This window comes from Pan troglodytes, chromosome 3 (genome assembly GCF_028858775.2).
Source record: "Pan troglodytes isolate AG18354 chromosome 3, NHGRI_mPanTro3-v2.0_pri, whole genome shotgun sequence".
NCBI lineage: Eukaryota > Metazoa > Chordata > Mammalia > Primates > Hominidae > Pan > Pan troglodytes.
Window position 1 is genome coordinate 169996823 of NC_072401.2, and position 20758 is coordinate 170017580.

Genomic DNA, 20758 nt, shown 5'->3' on the forward strand with positions numbered 1-20758 from the left:
TCCTGGTCTGCAGATTGCAAAAACCATGGGGAAAGTGTAGTAACCGGGTAGGGTAGCACAGTCCCTCATGGCTTGGCTGGGGGAGGGAGGTCTCCCAGCTTCTTGCACTTCTGGGATGAAGCGATGCCCCACCCTGCTTCTGCTCGCTTTCTGTGGGTTGGATCCACTGGCTAACCAGTCCCATTGAGATGAACTGGGTACCTCAGTTGGAAATGCAGAAGTCATCCTCCTTCTGCATTGTCCTCGCTGGAAGCTGCCGACCAAAGCTGTTCCTATTTGGCCATCTTGGCCACTCCTCAAGACAACATTTTTAAAAAATGGCTTTCAGATGGGGGTCTCACTGTGTTGCCCAGGCTGTACCGAAACTCCTGCACTCAAAGGATCCTCCCACCTCAGCCTCCCAAGGAGCTGGGTCTATAGGCGCACACCACAAGCCTAACCTGACAGCATCTGAAAAAACTAATTTGTAACACTGTATTACTTTCCAGGCACTAACCTCATCCTCAATGAATCAGTCTAACTTTGTTATAATAACTTAAGAGTCTTAGTCTGGTGTAAATTTTCTAAGGAAGAGAAGTTCTGTATTTCATATTCCTGTATTGCAATATTTCTTAACAGGTATGTTTTTCTCCACTCTGTACAGAATGAAAGAAATGTCATGTTGCATTATGTTTTTTGATGAAATCATATCCAGTTTTCAGACCTTTCAGGAGAATAAGCTTTTTTTCCTTTTTTTTTTTTTTTTGTTGTTGTTCTTATGGATTTCTTCCTTCACTGGCCTTATACCCGGATTTATGGGCCAGGGAACCCAGGCTAATGTCAGGGAGGCCTCCTCTGTCGGTAGTCCACTGCGGTTCACCATGAGACTCATTGTTCTAATCCCCATGGTCCATTACAAAGAAGAGGCATCCACTACTTTCACTGCAGCTTCAAAGGCCATGATGCTTAATGTTGAGTGCTCAGGAGTCTATGTCCAGGCCTGCTATGCCTTGACACTGTTCTGTCCTGCATGAGTGTCCTGGCCAATCACAGAACCCACCACCCACCTGCTTTTCCAGGCTCTGAGAACTCAACTCCTTCTCAGGCTGAGACCAGAATCTTCCTCTAGAAGCACAAGCCCCATCTGATGCTTCTAGAATTATTTCCATCATACGTATAAAACTGTATCATTTTGAGGGTTTTTACACCTACACTTGCAATTTTTTTATTCTTATAATTCAGAAATACAAAGTGAATTTCTCTCTGAGATAGAGGAAGTCTACCTATAATAAGACTTAGCTAGACTTCCTGAGAGGTAGAAGGGAAAACTTGTATTTTTTTAACACACCTTAAGAGGAAGGGAAACATTTTTTATTCATTTTAAAATGTCGGCCAGGCACAGTGGCTCATGCCTGTAATCCCAGCACTTTGGGAGGCCGAGGGAGGTGGATCACCTGAGATCGGGAGTTTGAGACCAGCCTGACCAACATGGAGAAACCCCATCTCTACTAAAAATACAAAATAAGCCAGGCGTGGTGGCGCATGCCTGTAATCCCAGCTACTCGGGAGGCTAAGGCAGGAGAATCGCTTGAACCCGGGAGGCAGAGGTTGCAGTGAGTGGAGATTGCACCATTGCACTCCAGCCTGGGCAACAAGAGTGAAAACTCCGTCTCAAAAAAAAAAAAAAAAAGAGTCAACAACAGCAAAAAGAAATGAGTAAGGTTTTATTATAGGAAATATTAAATGAGAGAGCATTTCTTCAGCACTGCATTGAGATGGGGTTGTAAAGTTTACCTAAGATTTATCAAAGTTATTGCCTGGGTGCAGTTCACTCTGGAGGAAAAAAAACCTGGTGAGACTCTGAGATATGTACTATTCATTCAATAATAAAACATTGGAGGGAGGTGGGGAGGGTTAATGGGTACAAAAAAATTAGAAAGAATGAATAAGACCTAGTATTTGCTAGCACAACAGGGTGACTATAGTCAATAATAATTTAATTGTACATTTTAAAATAACTAAAAGAGTATAATTGGATTGTCTGTAAGACAAAAGATAAATGCTTGAGAGGGTGATACCCAATTTTCTGTGATGTAATTATTACATATTGCATGCCTGTACCAAACTATCTCATGTAGCCCATAAGTATATACCTACTATGTACCCACAAAAATTAAAAATAAATTTTTAAAATTAAATAAAACACTTGAAAACATTAACTTGATGGTAGATTTATATAATTTAATTAAGAGAAAAAGCATCTATTTTATTTAAAAATTAATAATATATTGTATATATGATATTATTCACCATTTATCTAATTAATCCTGATATTCCACTCCCTAATGCTCATACCACCACCAAGATTTTTCCAATGTTAATATTTTTACATATTGTACCATATCTTGTGTGAAGAAATAAAATTACAAGCACAGTTGAAGCTCTTATTTTCCCTTCCTCAATCCAATTCCCCAGACCTCTTCCAGTGATTCATCTGCTGTCTTCTAGGATGTGCGTTCTTAGGTCTGAAGGCTTCCGGATTAGTTTTTCTGGAGAAAAGTGGGGATGGGAAAGTAGGGTCTAACTGCACCTTAGGGATTCTTTCATCTTGGTTTGAAGCCCCTAACTCACTACGTATATCCATAGTTTGCCAATTAAAAGTATTTGTAAGGAAGTGACTGGTGCCTCCAATTCCTGAGCCTCCCTGGGCTCTAAGACAAATCGTTTGCATGTCATCAGCATCCTTTCTGAAGGGGTTTCAGTTTTGATTCGCTCTGCTCTTCAATTTAGTTACATCACTACTTCATCTGTTTACCATTTCCAACAACCTTGTTGATTTCCAGCATATTTTACTATCTCTTACTCCAATCTTTGTCCTGTTAGGTTTGTATTATGATATTTGTGATGTTTTCAAAAGAAAAATCATATGTTAAATCAGCCAAGCTCACTTAGAAACTTGTTTAAATAAGAAGCTGGATCAAGTGTGATGACGAAGTATCATATAAATAAAAGACTCAGTACTTCAATTCCAAGTTAACATAACAAAGAATTTTTCATTATAGTTTCACCCTTTAGATATGGTTCTGCTACCAGACACTGGGACAGCCATGATTTTTGTTCTATTTACCTATATTTGCTATTTGGAGGATTAAAATATTAGACTACATTAAACACAGACTCTACAGAATAGGTAATACGGGTCTTGTGGGGTCATTTTGACAACTAAAGAAAAGACTTATCCTTGTTATGAACAAGTGTCCTACCCTACAGGCTATATTTAATTCTGACATCTTCTGATGTTGTATGATCTAGTACCCATTAACAATATGAAGAAATCTTTGACATTAGTCTTATATTTATATTATTTATAAGTATTCACAATCCCATTTATAATGTTGTTAATAGATGAAAAAATGGAACGTTGAGTCATTACCAACTGAATTAAATCAATATAGAGAGAAAATTGCTTGGGCTTTTTATTTTAAGCCTAGATACAATTTTAGATTGCCCCAAATTAAAGGTATACAGTATAAAAATATGTAAGTTAGGTTCGTCCATTCATCCATTTAGTTATTCTTCCAACAAACATTTTTTGGACGCTTGAGGTATTAGGAACTGATCTGAGAAATCAATGTATGACTTCAACCAGAGGTGTCCAATCTTTTGGCTTCCCTGGGCCACACTAGAAGAGGAAGAATTGTCTTGGGCCACACATAAAATATACTAATGCTAATGATAGCTGATGAGCTAAAAAAAAATCACAAAAAAATCTCATAATGTTTTAAGAGAGTTTACAAATTTGTGTTGGGCCACATTCAAAGCCATCCTGGGCCACAGGTTGGGAAAACTTGGCTTAAACCCAGTCCCTATATTATTCCTGACAATCAATTTGATTTTCTTGTTATGAGCTATGTCTGTAATATTCATCATCATTGATGACCACTTTTACCTAACAATGTGAGTAAAACAGGTAGCTATTTTATAATAGTTACTGGGTTACTACGTTAAGATAATCTACCACTTGAGTAAAATTTAAATGCACATAGAAGATCATAGGAAGAAGAGCTTTCATTGGAGTGTCACTTCTACTACTTGGAATCACATACTATACCTTTAATTGATTAAAAATATGCTGAAATGACAGGTGGTGATTTTCAGCTGCAAGTCCACAGTACAGAGGAACATGTTTAAATCCTATGTTTATCAGATCTGTAAATATAGTTCCTTCTATGTTAAGTGGCTTTATTTCTAAGCACTCAGCCCTCAGTCCTGGGGGTGCTTCCCAGCCTGCTGCTGGAATTCCTGATCATGGCAGTCTGCTGAAACATGAGCTCAGTTACCAAATATAGCTGAGTGGAGTAAGAAGACAGATGAGAGTCTGAGGCCACAGTTGCCTCAAAGTGGCCATGGACCAGGCATCCTTTAATAAATAGACAAGACCAACCTCCATTCTCCCAGTAAAGAAGAAATACTCATCTGAAATTCACCACTTTTCTGGAGGCCTCAAACTGACCAAGTGTTGAAAACGTCTTTAAGGTGTATCTCGAAACGTTAACAAATAGTACAACATTTCAAGAACTTTAAAAAAAAAACAGCTAAAATCATAACAAATTTTTTTCTGAAGTTATGATGCTATTTGGAAGATGCCTTGATTTTGTTTTCATCTGGAGAGGAAAGGTGATAGGAATAGTATAGTCTTTCCAAAATACGCAATACATAAGATTACCTGCAGGCTTTATATCCACCTATGCTCTCGGAGAACTACATTTCTACTATAATCACAAGCATGCTACATTGGTGCTTTCCATCACAAAAGGATTAAATATACTCACGGAGAACTTTTCTCAAGATTGTGCATGTTTCACAGAAAATGATAATGCAGTTATAGGAAACTTCACCCATACTTAAGCTAAATACCAATGGCTAAAAACCAATACGTTGCATATTTTAGTAACATTTGAAGTTGTGGATTATACTTTCAAAGGATTTTTAAAAATAATTCACTAGATATAATAAAGTAATTGATACATTAAATAGAAGTTTTTAAAAATTATATTAATACATGAAATGTATATATTTCTCTTTCAAAAACTTAAAACTTGCCTAAGAAAACCACTATGTAGTCTCTGGATGCTGGTTAAATTAAAACATTGCATTATAACATCACATTGCTTTAAGTTACATGTGAAATTTTCTTGCATCCAGTATATGAGGCTGATAGAGATTAATTTTAGGTTCATATAGTTTTTGACATTTGCTATAATTGCTAATTGCCTATTAGTATGAAGACTACATATAAATGAAGAACACATATAAATTATTTCTAAAAGGTTATTTTTAATGGTTTAAAAACCATTAAAAATCAAGTAAATCACTTTTGTACAGAAATTAAATCCTTATTACATGATAAATATCCCTTTCCATAATCAAATCTTACATAGATATGATTAAGATCTTGAGAAATAGTCCAACGAATTAGAGGAAAGTCTCTACTCTTCAACTGAATTATGCAAAATGATAAAATCATGGATGACTCATTAAATTATTGCAATTATGGACAGGGGCTGAGAGTTTTATTGGGCTAACAAGCAAATGCATTATTTACAGTCCTAGGAAACAAATTAGAAGACATACTTGCCTGGCACCAAAACCAACTCAAATCCAGTTTCACAGCAAAAAAGATGTCATTCTCCCAGATTAAAAAAAATCTTCACTTAATCTCATCAATGACTCCAACTATCACTCCATATCTCTGCTCCCTTTTATATGAAAACTAAAAACTTGTCTGTTCTTGCCTTCTTCACTGCTTCACCTCCCAGTCTTTCCTCAAACTACTCCATCAACATTTTTATCCTGATCACTCCCTTGTGAAACTGCTGTCTCACGGTAACCAACAACCTCCACATTGCTACATCCCTTCTCATCCTACTCAACGTCGACATAGTTGATTATTCCCTCTTCTTAAAACACAGTCTACTCTTGACTTAAAGAACACCACCTTCTCCTTGTTTTTTTCCTACCTCACTGGCTACTTCTCAAACTTTTTTTCCAGCTCCTCAATTGATTTCTGACTTTAAAGTGTTGGACTGAACAAAATTTTATCTCTCTTCTATTTATACTCACTCATGGCGATTTCACCAACTCCTATGGTTTTATGTATTATTTCTGTGCTAACTACTCCCATCTATTTATCTCAAGCCCTGGTCACTGCCTGAGTTCAAGCTATTCCTGGAATGTCTCATATGCTGCTCAGACTAGTTTGTTCCAAAACAGAACTCTTGAATCCTCCACATCCTCATATCTCCTCTTCTCTATCTCTCTAAATAGTACTCGCCCTATCACAAGGCAAAAGTCTCCAGGTCACCCTCGTTTCCTCTCTTAACCTCCTAACCATTATACAGTTCATCAACAAGTTCTTTCTTGAATTTTCCAGTTATCTGGAACTTCACTCAGAGTTAACCTAAATACTGATGGTCAAATACTGATCCCTTCTAATTGTATCCAACCAATTCCAAGTTCCATGACTATCATAGTAACATGCTTCTCCTCCCATCTCCTTCTCTCTATGCTCGTGTCACTGGAAAAATCTTTTATAAATGCAAGTCAGATCATATTCATATCCTGGCCAAACTGTTCCAATGGCTTTCTTTAATATTTAGGTTTCACAGCCTACAAGATCCAACATTCCATCACCTTTCAAACCCCTCCATGCTCATCTTGCACTGTGCTCTTTTGTGCCGCCTAGCTATGCTGGCCTTCTCTCTATAGCTTGACCACAGTTCATTCTTTTCTCAGGAGCACTGACCTACTGTCACTTCTGCCTGGAAATTTCTTTCTCCCAAACAATTGCATAGCTTGTTTCTTCTCCCACATTCTACATCACTCCCTATTTAGTCACAGACTCTATTACTACATAAAACTATATCATATGTTATATGTTTCTTTATTATCTTCCTACTTCATTAGAAGGCAAACTCCTTAAAAGCAATGACTTTTTTCTTTTTCTTATTTATGTCCATATCTAGATCAGCACCTGATGCATAGCGGGTGTTCAATGAACTAGAAACTCAACTGTTGTCAATACTGTCTCTTCATGACGTATTTTTCTTCTTTGTGCCAACTCAACTTCTCTGATCCACAGCAGAGAGCTTTACATCTTACTGCTTTATTTGCTAAAGAAATATTCTCTCTCTTGGTATTTTCATGTCAAAAAAATTCCAGAAAAGGAACTCATTGAAAGAGAAATTTTACATTATTATAATAAATAGAGCATGAAATGCTGCCAGGGTTCCCTATGAAACCATGGTGCCAGCTTGCTCTTTAAAGTTCCTGCTCAAAAACAAAAACACAAAACAGAACAGAGAAGTGCTGCTATTAGACCTACCTCAAATGTAATTATGATTGGACACAATTACCGTCAATAATTCCTACCCAAGAAGAGGTCTGAATAAAGAAGTTAGAAACAGATCCTCTTTTGAAACGGATACCAGGTTGCATCCCATCTCCTCTATTATTCTTTCAAAAAGAAGGGGTCAAAGATTTGCTCATTCATCTGAAAAAAAAAAAAAAAAAAGACTTTATCTTCCAGCCAAAGACTTGGAAATGTGATAAAGGGTATAAAACAAGTAAAGAGTGAAAGCTAATTTGGTAATATATTAAGATTATTTATTATTCCAATGACAGAAATAAACCACTCTTACATTAAGCATGTGGTAAAGGATAAGAGATGGTAAAAATTTCTAGAGTCTCTGGGTCTCTATTTTTCTAAAACTGCTATCACTGTGATTTTTTTAATATACTTTATTTTCAGAGCAGTTTTAGGTTCATAGAAAAACTGGAAGAAGAAATAGAGATTTCTTGTATACCCCATCCTAAAATACGCATAGCCTCTGAGACTATCAAAATCCTTATATGAAAGTAGTACATTTGTTACAATTGATGAACCTACAGTGACAATCATAATCACCCAAGTTTCATAGCTTACATTTGTGTTCACCTGTGATAGTGTACGTTCTATGAGTTTTGGCAAATTTGTAATGACATGTTTCCACCATTATAGCATCACACATAGTAGTTTTACCGCTGCTAAAAAAAATTCTCCACCCATTCATCCCTCCCTCCTCTCAACTTCTGGTGACCAAAAATCCTTTGACAGTCTTCATAGTTTTGACTTTTCCCAAATCTCATATAAGTGGAATCATACAATATCTAGTCTTTTGAAATTGACCCTTTTCACTTAGTAATAATGTGTATTTAAAGGCCTTTCACGTGTTTTAATGACTTGATGGCTCATTCCATTTTAGAGTTGAATAATATTCCATTGTCTGGATGTATCATGGTTTATTTATCCATTTACCTACCGAAGAACATCTTGGTTATTTTCCAAGTTTTGAAAATTATGAATAAAGCCAATATAAATATCCATGTACATATTTTTGTGTAGGCATAAGTTTTCAACTCATTTGAGTAAATAACAAGGAGTACTATTTCTGGATTATATAAGAGTATATTTAGTTTTGCAAGAAACTGCCAAACTGTTTTCCAAAGTGACTGTACCATTCTGTATTTCCACAAGGAAGTAATGAGCATTTCAGTCGTTCCACATCCTTGCTAGCATTTGATAGTGTTTTAGATTTTGGCCATTCTAATAGGCATGTAGTGGTGTCTCATTGTTCTATTAACTTCCATTTTCCTGATGACATATGATATTGAGCATCTTTTCATATACTTGTTATCCATATATCTTTTTGGTGAAATGTCCATTCAGGTCTTTATTTATTCAGATTTTTTTTTCATTTAAAACATTTTATTTATTTTTTTCATTTAAAACATTTTATAAAATCCAAACATATTTTGAAGAAAAATTCCCCAGACAAAATGAGAGAAATAAACCTCTCTTCCATTAAGTATCATATACTTCCTGAGACTTTCCATTCAGCTTCATTTTTAGCTATTTCACCCTTGTAAAGAAGTATTCTGATAACCCCATCTCTCAGTCTTACGTCATATATGGTCTGAAGGTCATAACTTTGAAATTTAAAGACTGTAAGATTATATTCTTTTATGTCTCTTTATTGAAGTTCTCCATGACATTTTCAAGTAGAGTACTATATTAGAATTTTGCAATTGCTGCTCCCAACCAAATTTTTACATTTACATTTTCTTTGGTTGTATTTTTTTATTGTTTTAACTTTTAAGTTCAGGGGTACATATGCATGTTTGTTTTGTAGGTAAATTGCGCGTTGTGGGGGTATGGATTATTTCATCACCCAGGTAATAAGCATAGTACCCAAAAGGTAGTTTTTCAATTCTCACCCACCTCCCACCCTCTACACTCAAGTAGGCCCTGGTGTCTCTTGTTCCCTTTTTTGTATCCATATGTACTCAATGTCTAACTCCCACTTAACAAGTGAGAACATGTGGTATTTGGTTTTTGGTTCCTGTGTTAGTTCACTTAGGATAATGATCTCCAGCACCATCCATGTCACTGAAAATGACATAATCTCATTCTTTTTTGTGGTTGCATAGTATGCCATGGTATATATGCACCATTTTATCTTCATCAGTTCACCACTGATGGACATTTAGGTTAATTCCACGTCTTTGCTACCATGAATAGTGCTGTGATAAATATATGCATGCATGTGTTTTAATGGTAGAGTGAATGATATTTCTTTGGGTATATACCCAATAATGGGATTGCTGGGTCAAATGGTAATTCTAAGTTCTTTGAGAAATTGCCAAACTGCTTTCTGAAATAGTTGAACTAGTTTACATTTCCACCAGCAGTGTATAATTGTTCCCTTTTGTACACGACTTTGCCAGCATCTGTTATTTTTTGACTTCTTAATAATAGCCATTCTGACTGATGCAAGATAGTATCTCATTGTAGTTTTAATTTTCATTTCTCCCATCATAAGTAACGTTAAGCATTCTTTCACATGTTTGTTGGCTGCGTGTATGTCTTCTTTTGAAAAGTGTCTGTCCATTTTAGATCTCTCCTGCTTTCTCTTGTGGGCATTTAGTGCTATAAATTTCCCTCTACACACTGCTTTAAATGTGTCCCAGAGATTCAGGTATGTTGTGTCTTTGTTCTCATTGGTTTCAAAGAACATCTTTATTTCTGCCTTTATTTCGTTATTTACCCAGTAGTCATTCAGAAGCAGGTTGTTCAGTTTCCATGTAGTTGAGCGGTTTTGAGTGAGTTTCTTAATCCTGAGTACTAGTTTGATTGCACTGTGGTATAAGAGACAGTTTGTTGTGATTTCTGTTCTTTTACATTTGCTGAGGAGTGCTTTACTTCCAACTATGTGGTCAATTTTGGAATAAGTGCAGTGTTGTGCTGAGAAGAGTGTATATTCTGTTGATTTGGGGTGGAGAGTTCTGTATATGTCTATTAGGTCTGCTTGGTGCAGAGCTGAGTTCAATTCCTGGATATCCTTGTTAACTTTCTGTCTTGTTGATCTGTCTAATGTAGAGAGTGGGGTGTTGAAGTCTCCCATTATTATTGTGTGGGAGTCTAAGTCTCTTTGTATGTCTCTAAGGGCTTGCTTTATGAATCTGGGTGTTCCTGTATTGGGTGTATATATATTTAGGATAGTTAGCTCTTCTTGTTGAATTGATCCCTTTACCGTTACGTAATGGTCTTCTTTGTCTCTTTTCATCTTTGTTGGTTTAAAGTCTGTTTTATCAGAGACTAGGATTGCAAACCCTGCTTTTTTTTTGTTTTCCATTTGCTTGGTAGATCTTCCTCCGTCCCTTTATTTTGAGCCCATTTGTGTCTCTGCACATGAGATGGGTCTCCGGAATATGGCACACTGATGGGTCTTGACTCTTTATCCAATTTGCCAGTCTGTGTCTTTTAATTGGAGCATTTAGCTCGTTTACATTTAAGGTGAATATTGTTATGTGTGAATTTGATCTGTCATTATGATGTTAGCTGGTTATTTTGCTCATTAGTTTATGCAGTTTCTTCCTAGCATCGATGGTCTTTACAATTTGGCATGTTCTTGCACTGGCTGGTACCGGTTGTTCCTACCCGTGTTTAGTGCTTCCTTCAGGAGCTCTTGTAAGGCAGGCCTGGTGGTGAAAAAATCTTTCAGCATTTGCTTGTCTGTAAAGGATTTTACTTCTCCTTCACTTATGAAGCTTAGTTTGGCTGGATATGAAATTCTGGGTTGAAAATTCTTTTCTTTAAGAATGTTGAATATTGGTCCCCACTCTCTTCTGGCTTGTAGAGTTTCTGCCAAGAGATCCGCTGTTAGTTTGATGGGCTTCCCTTTGTGGGTAACCTGACCTTTCTCTCTGGCTGCCCTTAACATTTTTTTCTTCATTTCAACTTTGGTGAATCTGACAATTAGGTGCCTTGGGGTTGCTCTTCTCGAGGAGTATCTTTGTGGCATTCTCTGTATTTCTTGAATTTGAATGTTGGCCTGCCTTGCTAGGTTGGAGAAGTTCTCCTGGATAATATCCTGAAGAGTGTTTTCCAACTTGTTCCATTTCTCCCCATCACTTTCAGGTACACCAATCAGACGTAGATTTGGTCTTTTCACATAGCCCCATATTTCTTGGAGGCTTTCTTCATTTCTTTTTACTCTTTTTTCTCTAAACTTCTCTTCTCGCTTCATTTCATTCATTTGATCTTCCATCACTGATACCCTTTCTTCCACTTGATCGAATCGGCTACTGAAGCTTGGGCATGTGTCACGTAGTTCTCGTGCCATGGTTTTCAGCTCCATCAGGTCATTTAAGGTCTTCTCTATGCTGTTTATTCTAGTTAGCCATTCGTCTAATCGTTTTTCAAGGTTTTTAGCTTCTTTGCGATGGGTTCGAACATCCTCCTTTAGCTTGGAGAAGTTTGTTATTACCGATCTTCTGAAGCCTACTTCTGTCAACTCATCAAAGTCATTCTCTGTCCAGCTTTGTTCCATTGCTGGCGAGGAGCTGCGTTCCTTTGGAGGAGAAGAGGAGCTCTGATTTTTAGAATTTTCAGCTTTTCTGCTCTGGTTTCTCCCCATCTTTGTGGTTTTATCTACCTTTGGTTTTTGATGATGGTGACCTACAGGTGGGGCTTTGGTGTGGATGTCCTTTTTGTTGATATTGATGCTATTCCTTTCTGCTTGTCAGTTTTCCTTCTAACAGTCAGGACCTTCAGCTTCAGGTCTGGTGGAGTTTGCTGGAGGACCACTCCAGACCCTGTTTTCCTGGGTATCACCAGCAGAGGCTTCAGAACAGCAAATATTGCAGAACAGCAAATGTTGCTGCCTGATCCCTCCTCTGGAAGCTTCATCTCAGAGGGACACCCAGCTGTATGAGGTGTCAGTCATCCCCTACTGGGAGGTGTCTCCCAGTTAGGCTACTCAGGGGTCAGGGACCCACTTGAGGAGACAGTCTGTCCATTCTCAGATGTCAAACTTCATGCTGGGAGAACCACTACTCCCTTCACAGCTGTCAGACAGGGACTTTTAAGTCTGTAGAAGTTTCTGCTGCCTTTTCTTCAGCTATGCCCTGCCCCCAGAGGTGGAGTGTACAGAGGTAGACAGGCCTCATCAAGTTGCATGGGCTCCACCCAGTTTGAGCTTCCTGGCCTGGTTTTTTGAAAAGATCAACAAAATTGATAGACCACTAGCAAGACTAATGAAGAAAAGACAGAAGAATCAAATAGACGCAATAAAAAATGATAAAAGGAATATCACCACTGATCCCACAGAAATACAAACTACCGTAAAAGAATACTATAAACACCTCTACGCAAATAAACTAGAAAATCTAGAAGAAATGGATACATTCCTTGACAAATACACCCTCCCAAGACTAAACCAGGAAGAAGTTGAATCCCTGAATAGACCAATAACAGGCTCTGAAATTGAAGCAACAATTAATAGCCTACCAACCAAAAAAAGTCCAGGACCAGACAGATTCACAGTTGAATTCTACCACAGGTACAAAGAAGAGCTGGTACCATTCCTTCTGAAACTATTCTATCAGTAGAAAAAGAGAATCATCCCTAACTCATTTTATGAGGTCAGCATCATCCTGATGCCAAAGCCTGGCAGAGACACAACAAAAAAAGAGAATTTGGGACCAATATCCCTGATGAACATCGATGTAAAAATCCTCCATAAAATACTGGAAAACCAAATTCAGCAGCACATCCAAAAGCTTATCCACCATGATCAAGTTAGCTTCATCCCTGGGATGGAAGGCTAGTTCAACATATGCAAATCAATAAACATAATCCATCATATAAACAGAACCAAAGACAAAAACCACATGATTATCTCAATAGATGCAGAAAAGGCCTTTGACAAAATTCAACAGTCCTTCATGCTAAAAACTCTCAATAAACTAGGTATTGATGGAATGTATCTGAAAATAATAACAGCTATTTATGACAAACCCACAGCCAATATCATACTGAATGGGCAAAAACTGGAAGCATTCCCTTTGAAAACTTGCACAAGACAGGAGTGCCCTCTCTCACCACTCCTATTCAACATACTGTTGGAAGTTCTGGCCAGGGCAATCAGGCAGGTGAAAGAAATAAAGGGTATTCAATTAGGAAAAGTGGAAGTCAAATTGTCCCTGTTTGCAGATGACATGATTGTAAATTTAGAAAACCCTATTGTCTGAGCCCAAAATCTCCTTAAGCTGATAAGCAACTTCAGCAAAGTCTTAGGAAACAAAATCAATGTGAAAAAGTCACGAGCATTCCTATACACCAACAACAGACAAACAGAGAGACAAATCATGAGGGAACTACCATTCACAATTGCTTCAAAGAGAATAAAATACCTAGGAATCCAACTTACAAGGGATGTGAAGGACCTCTTCAAGGAGAACTGCAAATCACTGCTCAATGAAATGAAAGAGGACACAAACAAATGGAATAACATTCCATGCTCATGGATAGGAAGAATCAATATCGTGAAAATGGCCATACTGCCCAAGGTAATTTATAGATTCAATGCCATCCCCATCAAGCTACCAGTGACTTTCTTTACAGAATTGGAAAAAACTACCTTAAAGTTCATATGGAATCAAAAAAGAGCCCGCATTACCAAGACAATCCTAAGCAAAAAGAACAAAGCTGGAGGCATCATGCTACCTGACTTCAAACTATACTTCAAGGCTACAGTAACCAAAACAGCATGGTACTGATACCAAAACAGAGATATAGACCAATGGAACAGAACAGAGCCCTCAGAAATAATGCCACACATCTACAACCTTCTGATCTTTGACAAACCTAACAAAAACGAGAAATGGGGAAACGATTCCCTATTTAATAAATGGTGCTGGGAAAACTGGCTAGCCATATGTAGAAAGCTGAAACTGTATCCCTTCCTTACACCTTATACAAAAATTAATTCAAGATGGATTAAAGACTTCAATGTTAGACCTAAAACCATAAAAACCCTAGAAGAAAACCTAGGCAATACCATTCAGGACATAGGCATGGGCAAGGACTTCATAACTAAAACACCAAAAGCAATGTGAACAAAAGCCAAAACAGACAAATGAGATTTAATTAAACTAAAGAGCTTCTGCACAGCAAAAGAAACTACCATCAGAGTGAACAAGCAACCTACAGAATGGGAGAAAATTTTTACAATCTACCCATCTGACAAAGGGCTAATATCCAGAATCTACAAAGAACTTAAACAAATTTATAAGAAAAAATCAAACAACCCCATCAAAAAGTGAGCGAAGGATATGAACAGACACTTCTCAAAAGAAGACATTTATGCAGCCAACAGACAATGAAAAAATGCTCATCATCACTGGTCATTAGAGAAATGCAACTCAAAACCACAATGAGAGATACCATCTGACACCAGTTAGCATGGCAATCATCAAAAAGTCAGGAAACTACAGGTGCTGGAGAGGATGTGGAGAAATAGGAACACTTTTACACTGTTGGTAGGAGTGTAAAGGAGTTCAACCATTGTGGAAGTCAGTGTGGCGATTCCTCAAGGATCTAGAACTAGAAATACCATTTGACCTAGCCATCCCATTACTGGGTATATACCCAAAAGATTATAAATCATGTTACTATAAAGACACATGCACACGTATGTTTACTGCGGCACTATTCACAATAGCAAAGACTTGGAATCCAACCAAATGTCCATCAATGATAGACTGGATTAAGAAAATGTAGCACATATACACCATGGAATACTATGCAGCCATAAAAAGGATGAGTTCATGTCCTTTGTAGGGACATGGATGAAGCTGGAAACTATCATTCTGAGCAAACTATCGCAAGGACAGAAAACCAAACACCGCATGTTCTCACTCATAGGTGGGAACTGAACAATGAGAACACTTGGACACAGGGCGGGGAACATCACACACCGGGGCCTGTCATGGGATGCGGGGAATGGGGAGGGATGGCATTAAGAGAAATACCTATTGTAAATGACGAGTTAATGGGTGCAGCACACCAACATGGCACATGTATTCATATGTAACAAACCTGCACATTGTGAACATGTACCCTAGAACTTGAAGTATAATAATAAAAAAAAGAGAAGTGTCTGTGTCTTTTGCCCACTTTTTAACAGGATGTTGTTTTTTTGCTTGTAAATTTGTTTAAGTTCTTTATAGATGCTGAATATTAGACCTTTGTCAGATCCAACAGTTTGGAAATATTTTCTCCCATTCTGTTAGGTTGTCTGTTTACTCTGCTGATGGTTTCTTTTGCTGTGCAGAAGCTCTTTAGTTTGATTAGGTCCCATTTGTTGATTTTTATTTTTGTTGCAACTGCTTTTGGTATATTTGTCATGAAATCCTTACCTGATCCTATGTCCAAAATGGTATTTTCTTTGTTATCTTCCAGGGTTTTTATAGTTTTATGTTTTACACTTAAGTCTTTAATCCTTCTTGAGTTGATTTTTGTAGGTGGTATAATGTAGGGGTCCAGGCTCAATCTTTTGCATATGGCTACTCAGTTTCTTAGTACCATTTATTGAAGGTGGAGTACTTTCCCCATTGCTTGTTTTTGCCAACTTCATTGACCATCAGATGGTTGTAGGTTTGTAGCAGTTTTTCTGGGCTCTCTATTCAGTTCCATTGTTCTATGTGTCTGCTTTTGTATCAGTACCACACTGATTAGTTACTGTAGTTTTGTAGTATAGTTTTGAAGTCAGTCAATGTGACACTTTCAGCTTTGTTCTCTTTGCTTAAGATTGCCTTGGCTATTCGAGCTCTTTTTTGGTTCCATATTAATTTTACAATATTTTTTCTAATTCTGTTAAGAATGTCATTGGTTTGAGGAAATAGCATTGTATCTACAAATTGCTTTGGGCAGTATGGCCATTTTAACAATATTGATTTTTCCTTCCATGAGCAATGACTGTTTTTCCATTTGTTTGTGTCGTCTCTGATTTCTTTTAGCAGTGTTTGTAATTCTCTTTGTAGAGGTCTTTCACCTTCCTGGTAGCTGTATTCCTAGAAATTTTATTCTTATTGTGGTCATTTTTTTTTTTTGAGACGGAGTTTCACTCCTTTTGCCCAGGCTGGAGTGCAATGACACAACCTCTGTCTCCCAGGTTCAAGCGATTCTTCTGCCGCAGCCTCCCAAGTAGCTGGGATTACAGGTGCCTGTCACCAAGCCCTGCTAATTTTATGTATTTTTCATGGAGATGGGGTTTCACCATGTTGGCCAGGATGGTCTCAGTCTCTTGACTTCATGATCCGCCCACCCCAGCCTCCCAAAGTGCTGGGATTACAGGCATGAGCCACCGCACCCGGCTTGTGGTAATTATAAATGGGATTGCAATCTGGATTTGGCTCTAGCTTGGATGTTATTGGTATATAGAAATGTTGCTGATTTTACTACATTGATTTTGTATCTTGAAACTTTGCTGAAGTTGTTTATCAGAACAAGGAACTTTTGGGCAGAGACTGTGGGGTTTTCTGGGTATAGAATCATATTGTCTTCAAACAGAGATAGTTTGACTTCCTCTCTTCCTGTTTGGATGTCTTTTTTTTCTCTTGCCTGATTCCTCTGGCTAGGATTTCCAGTACTGTGTCAAATAGGAGTCATGGGAGAGAGCATTTTTATCTTGTTCTGCTTTTCAAGGAGAATGCTTCTAGCTTTTGCCTATTCTGTATGTTGGCTATGGGTTTGTCATAGATGAGTCTTATTATTTTGAAGTCTGTTCCTTCAATGCATAATCGAGGGTTTTAACATGAAAGAATATTGAATTTTATTGAAGGCATTTTCTTCATCTATTGAGATAATTATTTGTTTTTTGGTTTTAATTTTGTGTATGTGGTAAATCACATTTATTGATTTGCACATTTTGAACCAACCTTGCATCCCAGGGATGAAGCCTACTTGATCATGGGGGAATAGCTTTTCGATGTGCTGCTGAATTTGTTTTGCTAGTATTTTGTTAAGGATTTCTGCATCATATTCACCAAGAATATTGGTCTGAAGTTTTCTTTTTTTGTTGTATCTTTGCTAGGTTTTGGTATCAGGATGATCCTGGCCTCATAAAATGAGTTAGGGAGGAGTCTTTCCTCAATTTTTTGAAACAGTTTCAGTAGAAATGGTACAAGTTATTTTTTATATATCTGATAGAATTTGACTGTGAATTCATCTGGTCCTGGGCTCTTTGTGGTTGGTAGGATTTTTATTAATGATTCAATTTTGGAACTCATTATTGGTCTATTCCTGTTCTGGACCAAGTTATTTCTTCCTAGTCCATTCCTGGGAGGTTGTATCTTCCCAGGATTTTATCCTTTTCTTCTAGGTTTTCTACTTTGTGTGCATAGAGGTGTTTACAGTCACCTCTGTTGAGTGTTTTTTAATATTTCTGCAGGATTAGTGGTAATGCCCCTTTTGTCATTTTTTTCTTTATTGGTCTAGCTAGTGATTTATCAATGTTATTTATTCTCTCAAAGAATCAATTATTAGATTCATTGATGTTCTGTGTGGTTTTCTACATCTCGATTTCCTTCAGCTCAGCACTGATTGTGGTTATTTCTTGTCTTCTGCTAGCTTTGGGGTTGGTTTGCTCATTTCTCTAGTTCCTCTGGGTGTGATGTTAGGTTGTTAATTTGAGATCTTTTTAACTTTTTGATGTGAGCATTCAGTGCTATAAACTTCCCTCGTAACACTGCTTTAGCTGTGTCCCAGAGATTCTGGTATGTTGTATCTTTGTAATCTTTGGTTTCAAAGAATTTCTTGATTTCTGCCTTAATTTCATTGTTTACCCAAAAAGTCATTCAGGGGCAGGTTCTTTAAATTCTATGCTTTTATGTGATTTTCTTAGTATTGATGTATATTTTATTGCACTATGGTCTGAGAGTGTGGTTGGTATGACTTTTTTTTTCTTTTAAATTTACTGAGGACTATTTTATGGCCAATTGTGCAGCAAATTTTAGAGTATATGCCATGTGCAGATGAGAAGAATGCATATTCTGTCGTTTTGGGGTGGAGGGTTCTGTAGATATCTGTTAGGCCCATTTGGTCAAATGTCAAGTTTTGATCCCGAATATCTTTGCTAGTTTTCTGCCTCAGTGATCTGTCTAATACTGTCAGTGGGGTATTGAACTCTCCCATTATTCTTGTGTGGTTATCTAAGTCTCTTCATAGGTCTGTAAGAATTTGCTTTATAAATCTAGGTGCTCCTGTCCCAGGTGCATCTATATTTAGGATAATCAGGTCTTCTTGTTGAATTAACCCCTTTACCATTATGTAATATTGACATGGTTTGGCTCTGTGTCCCTACTCAAATCTCATCTCGAGTTGTAATCCCCACATGTCAAGAGAGAGCCTGGTGGGTGGTGATTGGATCATGGGGGCAGGTTCCCCTATATGCTGTTCTCATGAGTTCCCACAAAATAGTGCGTTCTCATGAGATCTGACGGTTTAAAAGTGTGTGACAGTTCCCCTTCACTCTCTCTTTCTCTCCTGCCACAATGTAAGATGTGCCTTGATTCCTCTTTGCCTTCTTCCATGATGACAAGTTTCCTGAGGCCTCACCAGCCATGCAGAACTGAGTCAATGAAGCCTCTTTTCTGGCCAGGCGTGGTGGCTCACACCTGTAATCCCAGCATTTTGGGAGGCCAAGGCAGGTGAATCACCTGAGGTCAGGAGTTCAAGACCAGTCTGGCCAACATGGTGAAACCCCGTCTCCACTAAAAATACAAAAATTAGCTGGGCACGGTGGTGGATGCCTGTAATCCCAGCCTCCCAGCCACTTGGGAGGCTGAGGCAGGAGAATTGCCTGAACTCCAGAGGCAGAGGTTGCAGTGAGTCAAGATCACGCCATTGCACTCCAGCCTGGGTGACAAGAGTGAAACTCCCATCTCAAAACAACAACAACAACAAAAACAACAAAAAACCAACAACAACAACAAAAACAACAAAAAAGCACTTTTCGTTATAAATTACCCAGTCTCACGTAGTTCTTTAGAGCAGTGTGAAAATGGACTAATACAAATATTCTTCTTCTTTTTTTTTTTTCCTGGCACAGGGTCTCACTCCATCACTTACTACAATCTCTGCCTCCTGGGTTCAAGTGATTCTCATGCCTCAGCCTCTCAAATAGCTGGGATTACAGGTGCCTATCACCACCCCTGGCTAATTTTTGTATTTTTAGTAGAGACAGGGTTCTACCATGTTGTCCAGGTTGGTCTTGATATCCTGGCCTCAAGTGATCCACCCACATTGGCTTCCCAAAGTGCTGGGATTACAGGCATGAGCCACCATACCTGGCCTTGTCCTTTTTTATTGTTCATTTAAAGGCTGTTTTGTCTAAAATTAGAATACCAATCCCTGCTATTTTTCTGTTTTCCATTTGCATGGTAGGTTTTTCCCCATCTCTTCACTTTGAACCTACTGGTGTCACTGCCTGTGAGATGGGTTTCTTACAGACAGCATACAGTTGGGTCTTGCTTCTTTATCCAACTTGCCACTCTGTGACTTTTAATTGGGGCATTTAGCCCATTTACATTCAAGGTTATTATTGACATGAGCAGATTTTAAACTGCACATGTCTGACTGAGATATTTCAGATAACTGTTCTGCAGTCTCTGAGATTCTTTCCTCAGCTTGGTCGATTCTGCTATTAATACTTGCAATTGTATTCTGAAATTCTTGAAGTGAGTTTGTCAGCTCTTTCAGTTCAGTTCAGTTCTTTCTTAAATGGCCCTTTTGTCTTTATCTCCTGTATTGTTTTCTTATATTCCTTAGAGTGCCAGGACTAGGTTTTGACTTTCTCTTGAATGTTGATGACCTTCATTTCTATTGTGTTGTTAGCTGGTTGTTATGCAGACTTGATTGTGTAGTTGCTTTATAGTGTCAATGGTCTATGTACTTAAGTGTGTTTTGCGGTGACCGTAACAGTCTTTCCTTTCCATATTTAAAGCATTCCCTAAAAGACCTCTTGGAAGGCAGGCCTCATGGTAACCAACTTCCTTAGCATTTGCTTGTCTGAAAAGGATCTTATTTCTCCTTCACTTATGAAAGTTAGTGTGGCTGGATATGAAATTCTTCAGTGGAATGTATTCTCTTTAAGATTACTGAATATAGGCCCCCAATATCTTCTAGCTTGTAGAGTTTTTGCTGAAAGGTCTGCTGTTAGTTTAATGGGATTCCCTTTGTAGCTGACCTTCCCCTTCTCTAGAACTGCCTTTAACAATTTCTTTCTTTCATTTTGAACTTAAAGAATCTGATGACAATGTGTCTTGCTGATGGTTATCTTGTATAGTATCGTAAAGGTGTTCTCTGTATTTACTGGATTTGAATGTTGGCCACTCT

The 20758-nt window shown here is 37.8% G+C and overlaps 1 protein-coding gene across 1 annotated transcript in view; it reads right to left on the reverse strand.

The window, feature by feature from the left end:
- DDX60 (DExD/H-box helicase 60) overlaps positions 1 to 6471 on the reverse strand; it is a 173223-nt gene extending 166752 nt beyond the window's left edge. Inside the window, exon 1 of the mRNA XM_063808453.1 lies at positions 5618 to 6471. The gene's annotated coding sequence lies outside the window, so the exon portion shown is untranslated. The remainder of the gene's footprint in view (positions 1 to 5617) is intronic.
- Between the last annotated feature and the right edge of the window lie 14287 nt (positions 6472 to 20758).